The following is a 13,239-nucleotide window of genomic DNA, read 5'->3' on the forward strand; positions in this document are numbered from 1 at the left end:
ATTTAAAGGATACAGTTAGAGGGCATTTTATGGACAAGCTCTTCAAATACTACATTCATTTAGAAATGGTCAGCAGACCATGACAAGTAATACACCTTCTCCTAATCCTAAGAAGGGTCAAGTAACATTGTGAATCCTAAGAACATTGTGATCCTAAGAAGGGTCAAATAACATTGTGAATAATTGTCATTAAATATATACAGAAAGCAGTATAAGCTCAGAAGTGAAGTAGGGAAGCAAGAATTTCCTTAGTCCATAAATAACAATTTTCCCTTATGTAAATAAGTGGTCTTGCAGGATCAATCTGAGTTGGTCACCGGGACTAGAGGTTTATTTTTCCAATAAACTTTTCAGATTAGTGGAAGAGTAAACCTCTGGTCGCGGTGACTGACTCAGATTGGATTCCTCAACCTTACCCTGGGACACATATATTTGCCTTCATTTGTCATGAGTAGTCTAGTCTGTGACCCAGATGTTCTCCAGTTCAGACAGCTCACTTTCTAGGAGTGTTTCAGCAACTGGACAAAATGGTTTCTTCCTGAAGCATGAAACTGCCTTAAGTCTTAGACGCTTCATCATGGAGAAAAACCTGATACAGCTAAAGAACCAGTTCCTGTTAAGTAGACTGAGGCAATTCTCCAAGGACACAAATTTAGAGAAACATATAAGGATAGTAATTGTTAATTATTATTTTTCTTACTCTATTACTATTGCTAGGGATGAAAAATGATGTTTGGGGGAGCTGCCTCATATGACAAAAAAATGTCCTTTAATTCTTCGTGCAATGCTATTCATTGATCTAGCTCATGCAGGAAAAAAAAAATCTTGGGCCAGCCCTGCCAACAATTAGGATGCTTCCCCGAAGAGAGAGAAAAACAAAGCACACAAGATAGATCCTGCAGGAGGGAAATGCTTCCAGGTTACCAGCTTCTCCACAATCTTTAAAGCTCAACATTTTCTATCTGTAGGCTAGCTGGGGCAGCTTTAGTAAATTCCTATCAGATTATGCTGGAGACATCAACATCCAAGGCAAGGTCACAGCTCAATGGAGATCTTGTTTGGACACGTTGAAAGTAAGATTTGGGTGAGTCATTCAGGCAAACATATCACAGAAGCAGCTGAAAGTCTGGATGTAGGTAAAAGAGAAAGGTCGTGAGTAGAAGAGACAGCAGAAGATCATGCTGTTTCCCAATAGAAAGGGTATAGTACTGAGATTTTGTCAATCATTTTATGAGCCCATGTATCTTATCATAGACTAAGGTAATGTTGGCAACTTGAAGATATATGTACTTCAGTTCCTAGAAGCATGCTGGCTAAAATATGCTGGGGAATGCTGGGAGTTGAAGTCCACACATCAAGTTGCCAAGATTGAAAAACATTGGGACCAGTGGGAATTTAGAATTATGAGTGCAGAACATGAGTGCATCCATGAAATGGTTATCACAAGAATGATAAATCACAGAGCATCCATTTATTAGAAGGATAACTAGAGTTTCTATCTCCCTGTTAGCTCACTGAAGCAGCTCAAAGACAATCCTGTAAATTATTATTAGGACAACTCTGGACTGCTTTTTAAAACAAAAGAAGCAACAGAGGAGTTTGGGGCATATTGCTGGCTGAATAGAACATCTGTCAAGGTAGCACCTCTCCTTCCCCACCATAGTTAAGTTATCAATAACAGGACAGATTAAATCAATAAGAACCAGTGATTTAAATAAATGAATTGTGTTGCAGCCCAGAAGAAAATGTCAAAGGATGCCAGAGATTCAAACTTTAGGGCTACCACTATTCAAAACCAATGCGCACATCTATCCAAAATGTGCTGAGGGAGCTGAGGGAGCTGAAGCGCCGGAGAAGACGCCTAGAGAGCGCTTAGAGGTCCAGCCGTTCCGAAGCTGACCGTACACTAGTTAGGTCTTTCACCCAGCCTATCTAGTGGCATTGAGGGAGGCCAAGCGGGCCTATGTTTCTACCCTCATTGTGTCAGCAGAGAACCGCCCAGCCTCCCTGTTTAGGGTGACTCGCTCCCTCCTTCACCAGGGGTGTGTGTGATGATCCCTTACAGGGTTGTGCTGAGGATTTCAGCAGGTATCTGTTTGACAAAATCGCTCAGCTTCGGGATGGTCTGGACTAAAATTGGGTAGTTTTGGGCGAGGTGACGGAGGCTAGTCTTGTTGAGACCATCTGGGAGGAGTTTGATTCTGTGGCTCCCGAGGACATGGACAGGTTGCTGGGACGGCTGAATGCCACCACATGTTTATTGGACCCGTGTCCCTCCTGGTTGGTGCTGGCCACCCGGGAGGTTACACGAGGCTGGCTCCAGGGAATTGTCAACGCTTCCTTGTGGGAGGGTGTTGTTCCCACCGCCTTGAAAGAGGCGGTGGTGAGGCCCCTCCTCAAGAAGCCCTCCCTGGACCCAGCTGTTTTGGGTAACTATCGTCCAGTCTCCAACCTTCGCTTTGTGGTGAAGGTTGTTGAGAGTGTGGTGGCACATCAGTTACCCCAGTACCTGGATGAATCTGTCTATCTAGACCCGTTCCAGTCCGGTTTCCGACCCGGGTACAGCACAGAGACAGCTTTGGTCGCATTGGTGGATGACCTCTGGAGGGCCCGGGATATTTATTTATTTATTTGATTTTTATTTTGGTTATTCCTCTGCCCTGGTTCTCCTAGATCTCTCAGCAGCTTTTGATACCATCAACCACGGTATCCTGCTGCGACAGTTGGAGGGATTGGGTGTGGGAGGCACCGTGTTTCGGTGGTTCTCATCCTATCTCTCCAACCGATCGCAGATGGTGTTGGCAGGGGGGCAGAGATCGACCTCGAGGCGCCTCCTTTGTGGGGTGCCACAGGGGTCGGTTCTCTCGCCTCTCCTGTCCAACATCTATATGAAGCCGCTGGGTGAGGTCATCAGTGGTTTTGGGGTGAGTTATCAACTGTACGCGGATGACACCCAGCTGTACATTTCCACCCCTGACCACCCCAATGAAGCTGTCGAAGTGTTGTCTCGGTGTTTGGAGGCCGTGCGGGTCTGGATGGGGAGAAACAGGCTCAGGCTCAACCCCTCCAAGACTGAGTGGCTGTGGGTGCCGGCATCCCGGTACAGCCAGCTGCAACCGCGGCTGACTGTTGGGGGCGAATCATTGGCCCTAATGGAGAGAGTGCGCAATCTGGGTGTTCTCCTGGATGGACGGTTGTCTTTTGAAGATCATTTGGCAACCGTCTCCAGGAGAGCTTTTTACCAGGTTCGCCTGGTCCGCCAGTTGCACCCCTTTCTAGACCGGGATGCCTTATGCACGGTCACTCACGCCCTCGACACTTCTCGCCTGGACTACTGCAATGCTCTCTACATGGGGCTCCCCTTGGGGACCACCCGGAGGCTTCAGTTGGTCCAAAATGCAGCTGCGCGGGTGATAGAGGGAGCCACTCGTGGCTCCCATATAACACCAATCCTGCGCAGGCTGCACTGGCTACCTGTGGTCTTCCGGGTGCACTTCAAGGTGCTGGTAATCACCTCCATGGCATAGGACCGGGATATCTTCGGGACCGCCTTCTGCTACCACATGCCTCCCACCGACGCTCCCATAGAGAGGGTCTCCTCAGGGTGCTGTCAGCCAAACAGTGTCGGCTGGCGACCCCCAGGGGGAGAGCCTTCTCAGTGGGGGCACCTCTCCTCTGGAACGAGCTTCCCCCAGGACTTCGACAACTTCCTGACCTCTGGACTTTTCGCCGCAAGCTGAAAACATACCTATTCTTCCGAGCAGGACTGGCTTAATAGGGGTTTTTAATTCGTTTTAAATGGGGTTTATTTTTATATTATGTATTTTATATTTAAATTTAGGCCATATGGAATAAGTTTTTTAAATAGTTTTTATTGTAATATATTGTATTGTTTTATTTGGCTGTTCACCGCCCTGAGTCCTTCGGGAGAAGGTCGGTATAAAAATTAAAATATTATTATTATTATTATTATTATTATTATTATTATTATTATTATTATTATTATTATTATTATTATTATTATTAAAACTATTTTGGCCAAATACACCCCATCTAGTGAATTATCCCTCTCTCAACATAGCACATGCATGGCAGTACACAAACATTAGAATAATTTCCAGTACATCTTTTTTCCCAACCATATAAGAGAAACTGAAGATTGGGAAACATTACACGGCAGTAAATTTCTTTTTCCATCTTATCCTCATGCAAAATCTGGGAAATATTCAAAATGATGCACTCATTTTACTCCAGGCACGGAGTGAAGCACTTACCATTGGCAAAGCGACACTTTAAAGTACAAATCAGATCCTTATTTATTTTCACGTTTAACACTGTACCAAGAACTAATAAATAGGAATCTGAAATGACGTAGGAGAGCACAGAAATAAGGCTTTGTGGTTGAAGACTAATTCATGAGATGACGAAAGCAGAAAAAGATGAAATTTATCTGTCCGCTACTTTATTTTCCTCATGACTGAGGAGATCAGCCATATGTTGTAACACCTTTACAATAACTCTTACTGACTGCTGTGACCTTTGCTGCTTAGTTGGGCTGATTAATTGCAGATTTCTTAGTTCTAATCTCAGCTGACAGGCCAGCTCAATTGATTCTGCTTTGTTATTTCTTTCAGACCAAAAATTGCACAAGGACTGTTGATGTTTTCTTTTCATAGGACAAAAAAAATGGTAAAGAATATTTTAAAATCAACTTTTCCTTTTTTAAAAAAAGGATAAAAGTCAGTAACAGGAGCCATAATAGTGAATTTTCAGTACATTTATAATTCTAAAATCTTATAAATATTGTACCTATTTAGTACATTCATAACACTCAACCCTGTGCTCATCTACTTAGTATAGATTTATTCCAGTGACGTTTCACACAATTGGGTCCGGATTAACTCTTTTGTGAATGGAAGAGATATTTTCATTCAGTGAAAAAGTCCATTAAAGGGTATTTCCTCTGGGATAGGGGAACTAGGAAATAAGGGATCTTATCCAATTAATTATAATGTTATGCTAGTTCTCCATACTGTACTCCAAATTAGTTTTCCAAGGGATAGAAGTTATAGGAAGAATGAGGAATTGAAAATACAGTACTTTCTGTGTGAATCTTTTTTCCTACTATTAGCAGCAGAAATATAACTTGTTTCTCGGGATCTAACCCACTGAACTGTACATAGTCCTAAGGAAGTACTAGTTAATTAGTTAGTTAGTTAGTTAGTTAGTTTTGTGCCTTTGAGTCAGTTTTGACAATAGTCAAGTCCATGCAGTTTTCTCAGCAATATTTTCTGAAGTACTTTGCTATTGCCTTCTTCCTAGGGCTGAAATTGACTGGCCCAACATCACCCAGCTGATTTCATGCCTAAAGTGCAATTAGAATTTATTATAACCTGGTATCTATCAATGGTGCCTTTAACCACTACCATCAAACTGGGTCTGTAGTATAACCTAATAGTCTTAATATAAAGTGTCAACAGCATCAAAGCAGAGAATGGGTAACATACATAGTGTCAAAAACAAGAATCAAAAACAGGTTTTTTTCCCCTTCTCTCAAATATTGCCACTCAAAGTTGTCATCTGAAATTAAATTTAATGAGATTTAGGACTGCTAAAAGGAAATAGTTTTCAATGCATTGAATTAAACTATTAGCTGTATGATTTAATCAAGATTCTTGATGCTGCTAACCAAATGTAGTCTGTAATCATTAGACTATTGCAAGTGAAATTTGGATATTATCAGATGAATAGTATTCTCCTTAGTTATTAAAAGGTAATATTTTAGAATATCTCTTTCCAATCTGATTCTCGTCCTCTATAAAATTGCCCGCTAATTTTTAATGGCTCTGGAAGCTCTCAGAATATGTTCAGTCTCCAGGAATATATTTACCAGAGGAATATAATGGAAGAACTTTTTCATGAAGCACAGGTTGTTTTAACTATTTCTTTAGAGATACCATTAAGCTCAGTTCACTGAAATTTTCAGTATTCTGCACTTTCAAACAATACTCAGGCTAGAACTCATGATTTCTTTTCAATACAAAAGCACCTTAAAGAGAGAACTGAATTTGCAGAGGAAAGAAGACAAGAGTTATTGCTGTGATGCTGGCCAATTCTGCTTCTGCAATCGAAGCTACCTGCACTTTTTAAAAGATTAATTTAAGGCTGACTGGTAATTTTGATATCTGTGTTTGAAGGGCCATCAAATTCTCCCTTCGCACATAGTAGCCCAAGATCTCCTCTCTAAAATGTGTTGAATGGAATTCAAGTCTCTGAAGGCCAGAAAAATTATTTGGCTATTTTTGTAAGTCCCATCGGATTTATCACTGGGATTTCCCCCACATCCCTTCTCTTTGCAACATGCTCATATTCTTTATCTCAGATGATCTTGCAACAGACTGATACAACTGCTATTCTAAAATTAATCCTGATGTAAGCACCTCTACTAGAGTCAAATTTGACCTGCATTTGAAATAGTTCCACCTTTTAAGATCACAGAACGAAACTTATCAGTTCTGTGTTCCCAATATTTGGTCTGGTTTTAAAGGCAGAGCTATTCATCTCTATAATCTATGTGTATCCTTTGCTTAAAACTCTGTGAACATCATCCAGGAACCACAAAGAGACATAACAATGGTTAGAAATGTTATAAGCCAGATCTTTCCTCTCCTTTGCATATTTACAGTTAATGAAAAACTCTCTTATTGTAGCTTTTGAGAGGAAGTATATGTTAGACATGTATTAGGGATGGAATGTCACAAGCTTAATAAATTTCAAGATAGGATGAGAACAACTTCCTGTGTTCCCAAAATTCTAGCAGCAAATAATGAAAACATCTCCCTTGTTTTTCCTGCCAGCACAATTTCCTGGCAAAATTTAAGTTCTACATTCAAATCCCACAAATGGTGGAAAGGGGCAGGATAATTTAATAATTTTAACTATCTCTACCCCTCCCCAGTCTTTCTTCCAGGCTTTATAACATCCCTTTTTATCAACTGCATCGCAGAGAACATTATTCTGAATATAGTATATAATTTATTTGCCATCCAAAAGCCCAAGATTAATGTAATAGTTACAGAATGTTTTTGCCTTTAGTAAAGATATCAGAAAGTCCATTTATTTCTAGGCTTTAATACATGAAGGAAAAGTTGCTATTTCAATTACAGAAAACAGAAGATTTGCAAGACTTTATACCAAAATCAGATCATTTTTGGTGATCCGATTGCCTTTTTTAATTTTTGCAACATGCAACACTCATGCTATTGTATCACATATAGTTCTTATTTCCAGATAAAAGGAGGTCTCCAAGGAGAAAGACAGCTGATGTTGCCAGGCTGAAAAGCATTTCAATCTGATCTGGCTACTTTGCCTGCGGTGTTGCAATCTATGAGGAGGCCACAACCTCTAAAACCTGCTGATTTAAGAATAATTGGTCAGCGTGATGCTGCTGTGACCAACAAATGGAACAAATAAAATTATCCACCATTTCAGTACAGTGATTGTTCTGTCCCACTGCATGACTCCATGAATCCCCTAGAGGAATGGACTGGCTTATAATAAACAATTTGTTTCCTAGGTTCCTTTTCCAGTAGCTGCAGGGTAGTAAGCAGAAGACAGTGCCAGCCTCTGTTGACTATGTTTATGCCTCTTTTTATTGGTCGATTCCAGTGGTGAGTAAAGTTTTGCTATGAAAATCAGGTTATGCCTTTTTCAGGATCCAAACATTCAGTATGTTACAAAAGTGATAATACATTGGCATAATCAAGGTTCACTTACAGAAAAAAAGAAAGAGAGCAAATGTTTTTTTTTTTTTTGTTTACATTTATACCCCGCCTTTCTCCGAAGACTCAGGGCGGCTTACAATGTATAGGGCAATAGTCTCATTCTATTTGTATATATTTACAAAGTCAACTTATTGCCCCCCCAACAATCTGGGTCCTCATTTTACCTACCTTATAAAGGATGGAAGGCTGAGTCAACCTTGGGCCGGGCTTGAACCTGCAGTAATTGCAGGCTTTGTGTTCTTAATAACAGGCCTTACCAGCAGAGCTAAACCGGCCCTTTTTAACCTGATAATGTGCAAGGATCTACCCAAGCTGTGAACAGCTCTGGATGTTTGCACAGAAGTTTTGCTGGTTACAGTGATTTACTTATTTACTACCTTCAAATTATACTTTATTAATATATGCTAAAAAAAATTCTCACTTTTACAAAAGTTTGGCAAATATCAAGCTTCGGTCTAATACTGCAGCATCCATGCCATCTGCACTGATTTGTCTGTTATCAGTCCTAATTATAAACTACATTTTGAAATAAACAGTATTAGTGTAAACTGAATCAAAATTGTAACTGCATCCATACCAAAGCTGAGCCTTGTTAGAATCTATATATAAGAATATGCCAATGCATTGTCTTTTTTTAAACAGAACTTTGTCAGTCAAAATAGGAACTTCTGTGTCCACTTAACATAAATATATTGTACTGGTTTATCTTGGTCCAGCCTTGAAAAGTACAACTCAAAGTAATTTCAATTGCAGAGAGAGAACTGAAATGCATACTAGGATGACTCTAAGCAGCCTGCGACCCAGGATCACAATTTCTTTAGTACCACTTCCTCAGAAAGGAATCTGCCTATCCAAAGAGATCAGGGAGGAAGTGTTTGTGGAGAGTCCCTCCCACCAGGGAATTTCATCTACAGTGACTCTATAACCACCTTTTTCAGGAATGCCACTACTTCTGTCATGGCTTTACACTGCTGCCTCCCCACTGGCTCTCACAAGACCATTAAAAACCTGGTCATTTGATAATGTTTAAAGAAAATATTAGACTAAGCTTGCTCCTGGTAGAATAGAATAGAATAGAATAGAATAGAATAGAATAGAATAGAATAGAATAGAATAGAATAGAATAGAATAGCAGAGTTGGAAGGGACCTTGGAGGTCTTTTAGTCCCACCCTCTGCTTAGGCAGGAAACCCTACATTTATTTATTTTATTTATTTTTATTTATTTTATTTAATTTTTATACCGCCCTTCTCCCGAAGGACTCAGGGCGGTGTACAGGCATAATAAAAACCAGCAATACAATATACAAATTTAAAATCCAATTTAAAAAACTTATTTAAATTAGCCCAATGATTAAAATTTACTCTACTAAAACCCCATTTAAAATTAATAAATTTAAGATTTAAAATCCCAATTTAAGCCAGCCCCGCGCGGATAAAAAGGTGAGTCTTGAGTTCGCGACGAAATGTCCGAAGGTCAGGAATTTGGCGTAAGCCGGGGAAGCTCGTTCCAGAGTGTGGAGCCCCACAGAAGGCCCTTCCTGGGGCCGCCAGCCGACATTGTTTGGCGGGCGGCACCCTGAGAAGTCCCTCTCTGTGGGGCGTCTGGTCGGTGGGAGGCGTATGGTAACAGCAGGCGGTCCCGTAAGTACCCAGGTCCTAAGCCATGGAGCGCTTTAAAGGTCATAACCAACACCTTAAAGTGCACCGGGAGGCCACAGGCAGCCAGTGCAGTCTGCGCAGGAGGCGGTGTTACATGGGAGCTACGTGTAGCTCCTCTATCACCAGCGCAGCTGCATTCTGGACTAACTGAAGCCTCCGGCGCACTTCAGGGGAGCCCATGTGAGAGCATTACAGTAATCCAAGCGAGAGGTAACGAGCGCATGAGTGACCGTGCATAAGGCATCCCGATCAAGGAAGGGGCGCAACTGCCGGACCAGGCGAACCTGGTGGAAGGCCCTCCTGGAGACGGCCGTCAAATGGTCGTCAAACGACAGCCGATCATCCAGAAGGACACCCAAGTTGCGCACCCTATCCTTTGGGGCCAGTAACTCGCCACCAACAGCCAGCTGCGGCTGCAGCTGACTGAATCGGGGTGCCGGCATCCACAGCCACTCCGTCTTGGAGGGATTAAGCTTGAGCCTGTTTCTCCCCATCCCCATCACTTCAGACAAATGGTTATCCAATATCTTCTTAAAAACTTCCAGTGTTGGAGCATTCAGAATTTCTGGAGGAAAGTTGTTCCACTGATTAATTGTTTCTAACTGTCAGGAAATTTCTCCTTAGTTCTAAGTTGCTTCTCTCCTTGATTAGTTTCCACCCATTGTTTCTTGTCCTGCCCTCAGGTGCTTTGGAGAATAGCTTAACTATCTCTTCTTTGTGGCAGCCCCTGAGATATTGGAACACTGCCATCATGTCTCCCCTAGACCTTATTTTCATTAAACTAGACATACCCAGTTCCTGCAACGAGGAGATGGGGTTACTACCTTTGTGGGGGTAGTATATATATACTACCTTTGGGGGGGGGAGTCTTATGCTCTGCAGTCTCCATGGTTTTCTTAATTGTGTACTGTAGGAATTTAACACCCACCCCCCTCCTAGAAGAATGAAATATTTTAGAAAATATTTAAAAGGCAGAATATATTTCCCTGGATGAGAAATGGAGAAACATGTTTTAAAGACAAAGCAGCTCCCTGCAACTTCCTGCCACCCCCCACCTTTGCTAATGGGCTATCATCTGCATCATAATAGAACCCATCTAGCAACTGAAACTCACCACATGGCACCTGGGAAGATTACATCAGCCAGCAAGGCTAGCTAAGACCCCCACCCCCTGGGAGTCTGACAGCCAATCAGGGTACTCTTCCTGTGCCCCAGAAAGTTCAAAGCTCAGAAAAAGCATAAAACCAGGAAGCACACAGGATCTCAGCCCTTTTTCTGTTCAGGAACTCAAGCCATGTGATCCTGACCACCATTAAACCATCTTTCCAAGCAGTCTCCATGTTTCCAGTGTCTTTGTCCCCACTTGGAACTGAACCCAGATGGATATTTCTTCCAACAATTGGCGACCCAGATGGGACTCCAAGCTAACCTAACCAATGGACCTGGCCCAGGTAAGCCTCCCTTGCTAGCAGCAGACCCATTGAGTCTGTGGGTAAGTTTTCCTGGACCTTGGCCATTTGGAACTAGGTTTTAAGGGGGTTTTGAGTGTTGAGCTCAAAGGCTGCTTGGAAAGAAGGTGAGTACCTCTAAATTTTAATTTTAAAGCATGGAAAAGCATGGGAAATATGTGTATGCCTGCATGTGTGTGAATAAGAGAACCCTTCTCCCAATCACAGCTGGATCTTGCTTCCTCTGTGCATTTCCTAACCGCAGAAAGACCAAAAGTCTGGAGAGCATGGGGGTTTTGCCAGAACACAGGACCTTCTGTAGGGAAGGAAGAAGTGTGTGTGTGGGATTCCACCTAAGGAAACAGTCTGATTCCACCTCTTTGAGCAACCTCTAGCCGCACCTCTGCCTACTGCTAGCTCCACCGAGCCATGACCGGTAGGCTAGAGAAAGCAAGGGGGGGAAGCCAAACGTGGAACTTTGTGTTTATCAGGAACGGGAGCCGAGTAAAAGGAAAGTGAGTGTGAAGGGGACAATTAAAAAGAGTAGAGTTTACTAGTGTATTTTAGAGAAAGCAAAGCAGGAAGCAGTGTTGAGGAGGTGCTCATACCTGCTGGAGGGGCAGTAGGTCCTCTGGGATCACCTTTTTGATCCAAAACAAAGCTCCCTTAACAGGAAGGGGCCCATACTTTGACAGAAGGGAGTCGAAGTCCTTCCCAGAACGTTTTTTTCTGAAAACTGTAGGAGGGTCCACCCGGCTAAGCCAAAGTGAAAAATAAAACCTCATATCGGAGAGGGAAACATGGGAAGCAGTAGCTCGAGGGTGGTGGGAAATCCCCTAGGAGACCTGCTTGGGGCCCTGGATGCCCACAGGCTGCCAGTTTTGCCTGGTATGCGAAAAAAGTAGTTGAGGAAACTATGTGAAAAATGGGCTTTGCTAAGAGATGAGAATAGGAAACAAATTTGGCTAAATAAAGGTACTTAAAAGAAAAGGGAAATATATAAATAAGAATGTTTGGGTTTTTGTTTGTTTTGTTTGTCTGTCTGTCTCTCTCTCTGTCTTCTATTGAACCACGTGGTCTGTCTGTTAAGATTTGTGCCTTCCCTAATTTAACTGAGATTTATGGCGGGAATGATCAGTGTATGTGTAAATCTCAGAGTTTGTCCTCCTTGTTTTTTATGTGTGTATGTCTGTCTTTGTGGGCCCTTGAGGTAATTGTAACTGTAAAATGTATCTGATCTCTAGAGACAAGAATTTTAAATTGTTAGAGAAAAAGAAAAGGTTGAAGCAATGAAAATGGGGAAGAGAGAGAGAAAAAAGAAAGCCTTTTTCCTGTCTTTGTCCGGCCAACAAAACAGTAAAAAGGACTTTTCATCCTATTTCTGGTTTTTTTTTTCATCCTTCCCTCTCTTTATCTTAAAGTAACAACTCAAGTTTATGAGGAAACGTTTTAAGTTCACTTACAAGAAAAAAAAAATCAGTCTTGCATTTACTGTGTATTTAAATGATTTTACCTGTACCTCTTCCTGAAGCATGGGAATCCAGTTTTTTCTTTCTCATCAGTTGTTGAAACTGCATTTTGTTGAAACTGCATTATCTTTTAGTAACTGCAATATTGATGTGTTGTTTCTTTTCAAACTCTGCCTGCAAGATATCTACCCCCCCCCCTTTTTAATCTTGTTACAATACCTTTCCTGAGAAGATTACCCACAAAAGTGGGGAGGAGATCCTGTTCTAATGTCTTTCAGCCCTGAAAAGATGACTCTGCAACTGTGGAAGCAGAGCACATGGTTCCAGATGCTGCACCCAGAGGAGACCTTCCATTTGTTGGAGCCAGGAATTGAGTTTGAATCCAGCCCCCACTGAAAGTCATCACAGCAACCAGATTGGAGCAGACCTTCCAAGCCTGACTAACCAGCCTTTTACCAAGCATGCTACCCAGCAGACATGAAAGAAAGGACCCTGAGATGTACAAGTAAAGACTAAAAGACTCTTTTCAATTCCCAGAAGACAGCTGGAAAGACTATGGGGGAGGTGGAAAATTCATTGTAAGGTTTTCTTTCTTGTCTCATTTACATTGTAATCAGTCTAAAGTACTCATGTAAGGACCACCATTAAACCATCTTTCCAAGCAGTCTCCATGTTTCCAGTGTCTTTGTCCCCACTTGGAACTGAACCCAGATGGATATTTCTTCCAACAGTACCATTCAGAGTCAGCTTGGAATGTAGTGGGATAGAAATCTTAGCAATAAATAAAGTGCAGCATCCAAGACTTCAGTTGTTGAGAGGGAAAAGATACGCGTGTCCATGTTTTACACAATTTGTTGACACACCATATAATTAACCAA

At 41.9% G+C, this 13,239-nt stretch overlaps 1 long non-coding RNA gene across 1 annotated transcript; it reads left to right on the plus strand.

Annotated features, from left to right (window-relative positions):
* Window positions 1–4,665: 4,665 nt before the first annotated feature.
* LOC131195917 (uncharacterized) lies at window positions 4,666–13,005 on the plus strand. Its single transcript, XR_009154578.1, has 3 exons — window positions 4,666–4,689; window positions 7,577–7,670; window positions 12,594–13,005. It is a non-coding gene; the product is annotated as an uncharacterized LOC131195917 (long non-coding RNA).
* The last annotated feature ends 234 nt before the right edge of the window (window positions 13,006–13,239 follow it).

Source organism: Ahaetulla prasina, chromosome 3 (assembly GCF_028640845.1).
Source record: "Ahaetulla prasina isolate Xishuangbanna chromosome 3, ASM2864084v1, whole genome shotgun sequence".
NCBI classification, from domain to species: Eukaryota; Metazoa; Chordata; class Lepidosauria; order Squamata; family Colubridae; genus Ahaetulla; species Ahaetulla prasina.